Source organism: Gekko japonicus, unplaced genomic scaffold (assembly GCF_001447785.1).
Source record: "Gekko japonicus isolate JY-2015 unplaced genomic scaffold, Gekko_japonicus_V1.1 scaffold2949, whole genome shotgun sequence".
Taxonomy (NCBI): Eukaryota; Metazoa; Chordata; class Lepidosauria; order Squamata; family Gekkonidae; genus Gekko; species Gekko japonicus.
Window position 1 is genome coordinate 158,825 of NW_015169267.1, and position 8,815 is coordinate 167,639.

An 8,815-nucleotide genomic window follows, 5' to 3' on the forward strand; every position below is an offset into this window, starting at 1 on the left:
ACTTTACCTTTCCTTAGTAAGGCTATTTTGTTTGACTACTTCAGGTGGGTAGCTATGTTGGTCTGAAGCAACAAAACAAAGTTTGAGTCCAGTGGCACCTTTAAGACCATCAAAGTTTTATTAAAGATATAAGCTTTTGTGTGCAAGCATACATATCTGAAGAAGTGTGCTTGCACACAAAAGCTTATACCTTGAATAAAACTTTGTTGGTCTTACAGGTGCCACTAGACTCAAACTTTTTTGACTACTGTTCAAGAGAAACAACACCCAACTATTGCTATTATATAAACTTGCTGTTTAAAAATAATGCGTAGAAGACCATGACTGTTTTATCTGTGTCATTTTTATTTTTGAGAACTGCATATGAAATGTGCATCACATAATTGACTTATTTCTGACCTTGATTTCCAATAATTAAAACAGATGGTATAGCCTATCTCAAATTGGTTTACTCACAAACAGAGTTTGTGGTATCCATAAAAAACCTTATCCATTATCCACATATGGATAGGGCTGCAGCGCATATTTGGAAGAATGGGAATCAGTGGGATTCAGGGCTGCTTCATATTGTTTCATGCACCCTTTTCCCTCAAGTGGTGAGGAGTTCTAGGTTGCACTTTACCTGAGTTGATTTACTTTGGAGGCCACAGGAAGATCTATGGTTTTTCGCGGTATTTGTATAAGAGCACAAATGAAGGCACAAAAGCATGTCTACAGGGCAGCAGATCTGTACCATATCATATGACCAGAGATGGGGGTAGAGATGAGAGAGAGAGTGAGAGGGGGGGGAGAGAGAGTACTGTCCCCCATGTTTTTCAGCCGACTCAGAGGAAACATCTGCAATTGTTAAGAAACATTAAGAGACCACAGTATGGTGTAGTGGATAGAATAGATGACTAGGACCCTGGGTAACCTGGGTTCGAATCCCCACCTCTGCCATGGAAGCTTGCTGGGTGACCTCGGGCCTGTCACAAACTCTCAGCCTGGCCTGCCTCACAGGGCTGATGTTCTGCAAAAATGAAGGAGGAGAGAACAATGTTCTAAAACTCCACTTTGAGTCCATAACTAGGGAGAAAAGCATAATATAAATAAATAAATGCAAAATAAATGCAAACGCATGCTTGCACAACTATTCTTTTGTTATGTAGGATTGACTGATCTGCAGTCATCAGAGTACGAGCTGATAACAGTATGTTTGATATTAGTGGCAAGAGAGAAAGCATGACACACATCTTTTTCTGGGCCATGTGTCTCTTGTAAAATATGAAGGGTACACATATATAATCGCACATGCTTTTTTTAAAAAACAAACAAACTTGAAAGTGGGTGTCTGATCCTCCAGATTCTTACTTCTTGGAGAAAGTTGCATGTTTGGATATTTATCACAAAAGTTATGTCAGAAGTGGTTCATTGGTGTTTGTGGTCTGATCCCTCCAAAGTATCAGAAATTACTCAGGCTTTAGAAAGTTTTGTATACATCAGTTTCTGCCACAGTGAGAACTATATGAAGCAGAGCTGTACATCTGTGAATATGCAGATAAATGTGCCAGAGAACTTTGACCAATCCCAATTCATCATTGTATGAACACTATATGTCTTTTACATGCATGTATCAGGATTACAGCTGAACATCAAGGACACAAAAGTGATTACTACTGGGGAATTACACAACTTCAAGGTTGACAATGAAGAAACTGAAATTGTTCAAGATTTTCTATTCCTTGGCACCATTATCAACAAAAAGGGAGACTGCAGCAACAGCAACAAAATCAGAAGGAGACTGGGACTGAGAAGGGCAGCCAAGAAGGAGCTAGAAAAGATTCTTAAGTGTAGGGATGTGTCACTGGCAACCAAAATCAGGTTAATTCATGCCATATTATTCCCCATTACTATGTATGGGTGTGAAAACTGGCCAATGAAGAAAGATGACAGGAAGAAACTTGATTAATTTGAAATGTGGTGTTGGAGGAGAGTTTTACGGATACCGTGGACCACCAAAAAGACAAATTAGTGGATTCTAGATCCAATTAAACCTGAACTCTCCCTAGAAGACAAGAGTCACTGGAAAAGACAATAATGCTAAGTAAAGTTGAAGGCAGGAGGAAAAGAGGAAGACCCGACATGAGATGTATTGACTCAATCAAGGAAGCCACAAAGGCCCTCAGTCTGCAGGACTTGAGCAAGGCTGTTAATGACAGGACATTTTGGAGAATGTTAATTCAAAGGGTTGCCATACGTCAGATGTGACTTGACAGCCCTTAGCGCACACACACGCACACACCTCTTACCTTCACAATCTGTGGTGTTTGTCATGAGTCATGTGGAATATATATGGCAAAAATGACTGGTTGGTCAAATATGAACGATTTCCTCACATATTCTATATTTGTCCTGATATGAAATCATATAATTCATCATTCTGCTCCCCCTCCCCTCCAGCTGCTATGATGATCACAATTGCTGCTGTCCAATGTGTGAGTTCATAAGGATAATCACAATGCTCATGTGCCTTTCATGAATTACTATTAGTAGTTTCTTTCTTGCATCTAGTTTTTATGTATTGTGTGGCATTCTGACACAGATCACACTTGTTTATTATTGCAGTTTTAGAGATTTAACAGACCAAGGGAAAGATGAACTGTCCTCCATATGGGTTAATCTGTTTGGGCCTCCCATTTTGTTTTCTTTAAGTGTTATCCCTTGATGTTTGTGTGGCCATTTCATAATAATTGCAAATGTCACCACTTGGTATTCAGATTTTAGACTATTTGGACTTCAGGGATAAAGGTACTACCATTTGCCACTAAACTTTGGCTTAGACGTAGTTTGTCCTTTCAGTCTCCAACACAGTATTATGTAAGTAGCATTTCTTTCCTATCCTGCGGCAAGAACTGACATTTATATATTACCTCCAAAACCTTGATGTCCTGAGATGCTTTACAGTTAACTAGTATAAGCATCTGGCTTCTAAACTTAAAGAGCTAATGGGAAAGGCCCTGCAGGGAAAAAAATAACCCAACACAAATGTTTCTGAAGATTTGAATTCAGCTGTTCTATTATCAGAAACTGCCAGTATCCCATCATTCAGAGCTCTGATTGAAAGTACAAGTAAAGAAGATGGCAGATACAGTATTTATGAAAACTATACTGAATTAGATAAGATCTGGCTTGGTACAAATGAAAGATTTATCAAAAAAGCCTGTAATCTTTGGATAGAATGGAAAATGCAAGATGAGTGGGTGAAACCATCTATAATAGCATGGGCACTGGACATAGGCCATAATTTAAATCTAGACCAATGGGATAAAATCTGGTCAAGAAGCATAAAATGTATAAGAACAAGTGCCTTTAAAGAAAACATAGTGATGTTCTATAGATGGCACATATCCCCTGAAAGATTAAATAAATATAACAAAAATATAGGAAAAATGGTTGGAAATGTAACTACTGTAATGGTACTTTTTCCCACTTGTGGTGGTCATGCAATAAAGCAAAAAAAATACTGGTCTATGATAAAAGAGATTATGGATAAAATATTAGTTTTAAAAAACAAAAAAAAATCCCATTTATACCAGAATGCTTTTTATTAAATGTAATCCCTGATACATTCAAGAAAAAAGAAGTCTATTTTAATAATGCAAATCTTGACAGCAGCAAGAATTGTATTTGCTAAGAAATGGAAAGATGGTAATGTACTGACCAAAGAAGAACTTGTTTTCAAATTACTTGATATAGCAGAAATGGAAAAATTAACCTTTATCATTGAAGAAAAAAGTCTAGAGAGCTTTGATAATTATTGGTCTGGGTTTTATAGATGGCTGAAAGAGTATAAGTTTGGTTTAATTTAATGAATAAGGTTTATTTTTGCTGATGTATAATGCAACAGTGTAAAAATATAGGTAATTTGTTTTTTTGAACTTTATGAAGATTTCTGCAAAAATTTAATAATGAAACGAACTTTGGCCTATTTATAATAGAAAACCAATTTAAAAATGTTCCAAAAAGAAAGAAAGAAAGAAGATGGCAGATATAGTATAGAGTGAAATGATCTAAAAAGCCCTACAAAACTGAACAATATGATTCTAAATAGAATGAAACATGCACAGCTGACACCAACAGATTACTGCACATTTCTTGGAAGTAGGTCTCACTGTACTCAGTGGAATTTACTTTCAAGAGAGTGATCCTCTTATGACTCACTTTATAGATGACCTAAAGAGACATAATTACCATAAGAAAGAAAGAGAAGAAGAAGAAGAAGAGGAGGAGGAGGAGGAGGAGATTGGATTTATACCCCACCCTTTCCCTCTCCCTCCCCACAACAGACACCCTGTGAGGTAGGTGGGGCTGAGAGAACTCTGACAGAAACTGCTCTTTTTCAAGAACAGCTGTGCCAGAACTATGGCTCGCTCAAGGTCATCCAGCAGGTGCAAGTGGAGGAGTAGGGAATCAAACCCGGTTCTCCCAGATTAGAGTCCGTGCACTTAACCACTACACCAAACTCTGTACCCAAACCACACCTTGGAACCAGGGCTGCCACTGCCATGGGCCCTTGGACAGCACTTCCATCTGGGCCTCCTCCTATGATGACCCTGATCCAAACCAAGTAACATAATGAAATAAATCTTATGGCTGGCTGGCTGTTACCACACATCTGTAATAACAAAAGGATCTGCATGTCCATCTGTCTATTCATTAATAGCAGGAGTTGGCAACTAGGAAGTTGGGAAGGAAAAGAGTATTTCTGATTAAGTGAAATTGTGGAGAAGAGCTGTTTAGTTGCCATCAGGTGAGTCATCCTCTGAGGAGGATTCTGCACACATGGGGGTTATTGGCTTAAGGGTGCACATATCTCAAGTTTGCCAGCTTGGGCATTACAGCATAGAGGGGTGATGCTGGCCCAAGGTTGGTTTCAGAGTCCTATCAACCAGGCACTAATAGGGCTTCTGCGGCCTACAGTGATTTTGAAGACCCCTCAGATACTTGGCTTTTCTGTAATGTCTGGCAGTGCATACTGGACAGTTATTATTTGGATGTGTTTTCACTACTTCAGAAGGGGATGAGGGTAAATGGGGGCCAAACTCTGACAAAAAGGGTGGCACCAAGGTCATAGCTGATCATAATTTTCTGTGTATGCAGCATGTGCCACAGCACACAGCCCTTCTAACCTCGACTTGAAACCAAACGCGTCCCCACACAAAATTAACCACTCACCAATAACTGCGCACGTGGCAATACGGATACATTACATTCTTGCCGCTGAAATCCTGTTCCAAATGCTTCTTGGCAAACAATCCAGCTGCTGAGCTATGCTGACTGAGTTTGGAAGCACAGTGACTGCTCGTGCCTGGGTGAGAGATGCCAGTTTCCTGATTTAAAGGGTTACCTGGCTCTACACTGATCAGCTGATGTGTGCAAGCATGAAGCCCACTGAACTGCTGATGCTTTTAAAAGCCCTCTATCAAAATGCAGAGCTCCATAGCAATTCTTCTTCTTCTTTGTTGGAGCGCATGTTTGCCAAAGGAGAACTTCTGCTGTGCTCCAAGCCTCTGAGAAAGTAGAAGAAAGCAGGAGGAAGCACCCAGCAGCAGCAGCTGTTTAAATATCCACAGGGAGAGCTGACATGGCACGTGTGTCAAAGCTCCTCCCCATGGATGCACCCTGATTGTAAGCAGCCACTGTTGAGTAATTGGAAGGCCCACCCATCACCACTGGGTGTGAAACCTGAGTCTCATTTAAAGAACGGACACATGGCACTCCCAAAACACCTTCTCATACTCTTCTCCCTGGCCAGGCCGCAAATTCAGCCCCTAGTAAGTTGGGTTCATTAACTGAGTGAAATTGTGGAGAGGAGCTGCTTAGAGCTGGCTGAAAAGAGTAATTTTTTAACAAAGTATCCAAATTGTTGGGATAGGGAAATAGTTCAAAAATTCAATTGGAAATAAAACATTGTACCTTCTACCTTACTTTTTTCAGTGTTATGTTCATACCATAAATAAAAATTAACTCCTTGTTTGTTCAAAGCTGTGGGCTGAGTGTCTCTGGGAAAGAAACACTGGCGCGCACACACACACACCACTGAAGGTCTTGGTCTATATATATATTTAGGATATGAATAGATGGCAGTGTGTGAACAGAACAGGGTATGAGCCCCCAACCCCAATGTCACGGCTCAGGTGGGTGTCACCTGATGCTGCCGCCACTCTGGAATTAGGATCCCTTGAGAAGGCCCAGAGCACCCTCCCAAGACCTTCAGACCTCCCTTTTGGACGAATAATAGGCGTGAGGACCAGGCAAAGTACAACAAGGAAAAGGTTTATTTTATAGGAGGTCAAACAAACAAGGTGCAGGAATAATAACAGTAAGTGGGTGAAAAGAAAAGAAATCAAATGCCCTAACATGCCTAAACATATACTGCCCCTAGCTCACTATCTCAAGTTGCCTTATACTACTCACCTTTCCATCAGGATGAGGGTTTCTTCCCCACAGCAGCCTCTTTCTTATGGCTCTGTTTCCTGGAAGAAGAACAGCTTTCCCTCTTGAACCAGTTCTTTTATTCCCCAGCCCTCTTCTTTCCTATTGGTCAAAATCAGCACCAAAACTTCCCAAGGCCTTCTGGGGTTTGTAGGCCCAGCCTCCCCTATTGCTAGCCAGGCTCCCTGGGCTCAGTAGGCCTCTGGTGGCACAGCCCAGATCATGACACCCAATAACTCAGTAAGGTGTTTGAGTGAGGCCCTATTAGTAAAGGGGGCTAGACTATTCATGTCTCTGTGAGTGACAAAGAGAGGACTTGAGGTGTGAAATGGTTATGGCTCTCCAGAGATTTGAAAAGAGATGAGAAGGGTAGCAACATGTGACATCCTGACCTTGTAACCCTGAACCTGAGAGAGAGGTTGGAGAGGCTGGTAGGGACACAGTGTGAGTGGTGAAGGGGCCTCACAGGGGAAAACCAATTATGCTGCCCTGAGCTCCTTGGAGGAAGGGTGGGACAAAAATTATAAGCAGATAGAATCATAGCAGCCAAGAGCCTCCTTGACCTCACAAAGTTTCAGTGTCACTGCCTTCACATCTCTATGACAAATGTTTTATGGAAACAAATCATATGACTTGACTATTTCCAAAAGGTTCATAGAAAGTTCCCCTAATTCCCTCCCCAGGAGCTCTTGTTACAATAGCACATGGCTGAGTCATATACAGCTAGCATCTAATACATCTAATATCCATTTGTGGGATGTCATGGTTTGGATTTCATAAGTTGCTGTTGGTGTTCAGTGGATGGATATTTCTACCTTGTGGCAGGAGTAAGGCTGGATGATCTTTTGACATCTTTCATATCTATGAAACCATGGCAAACTAAAAATTGGCTAAAAATTTACAGGAGCCAGAGTCAGTTGCACATTTTAAAAAATCTCTGTATGTCAACCAGATAGGGCTAAATGACAAAAGAAAATAAAATAAGCAGGAGAACAAAGGAAAGGGCCATATCAGCAGTACAGAGATATATTACTTAACATGGATATTTCTGTTGTGGATGCACTCCTATCATGTGGGAAAGTAAGTTGGCTGTTTCAGGTCTGCAACTTAGGGTGGCAGAACAGCACAAGCAGATCTAACTGCACCATGAAGTTCTCCTGCACGTCCTATCGAAATAAGCCTAAGGAGGCCTGTGTGAGAGAGTTGCTAGAATTGTGCCTTATAATAATTAATGGGATGGGAATATCTTAGGCACAACAATGCCCTAGGCCCTTGCAGTGAGAATCAAATTAGACATGTCTTCTCTGTGATTGGCAGGAACCAACACAATCTAGAAAATTAACCAGGCCAGTGATGTTCTTATTGTAGCCAGGTTGGGTAGGTTCTTTAAAAACATACAAAAAAGAAAGAAAATTAAAAGACTGATAAAGGTCAGAGCCAGGGCTGACTTATCCATTACGCACAGTAGGCAATGTATTTGGGCCCATGATACTTTTGGGGGTCCATGAAAATGTTATAATTTCTTTTATTTGTTGTTGTTGTTCAGTTGCACAGTCGAGTCCGACTCTTTGCGACCCCATGGACCAGCTCCCGCCAGGCCCTCCTGTCTTCCTCCATCCTCTGAAGTTGGCTCAATTTCATGTTCGTTGCATCGATGACACTGTCTAACCATCTCATCCTTTGCCGTCCCTGTCTTCTTTGACCTTCAATCTTTCCCAGCATCAGGGTCTTCTCCAGTGAGTGCTCCCTTCTCATTTGGCGGCCAAAGTATTTGAGCTTCAGTTTCATTATCTGGCCTTCCAGGGGACAGTCAGGGTTGATTTCTTTTAGGATTGACTGATTTGATCTTCTTGCAATCCAAGGGACTCTCAAGAGTCTTCTCCAGCACCGTAGTTCAAAAGAATCTATTCTTCAGCGCTCGGCCTTCCTTATAGTCCAACTCTCGCAGCCATACAAGACTACTGGGAATACCATTGCTTTGACCATGCAGACTTTTGTTGGCAGGGTGATGTCTCTACTTTTTATCATGCTGTTTAGGTTCGCCATCGCTTTCCTTCCAAGGAGCAGGCGTATAATCTGAAGAAAAAAATTGAAATCTTTAGGGCGCACAAAAATTTATTAAATTTTGCCTAAAACAGGAAAATGTTATTGTATTTTATATGTTGAAGTATTTTAAGTTATATCAAAAATAATTTTTAATATTGATATTATTATGGTGGGAGGGGCCCATGAAGTGCCTAAGGCCCACAAAAGTCATAATGCAGCCATGGTCAGAGCTCCAGAGCTTGTGCAAAATAACAGGAGAAATACTTGTTTTCTTGATGAGTATTGCCGAACATTA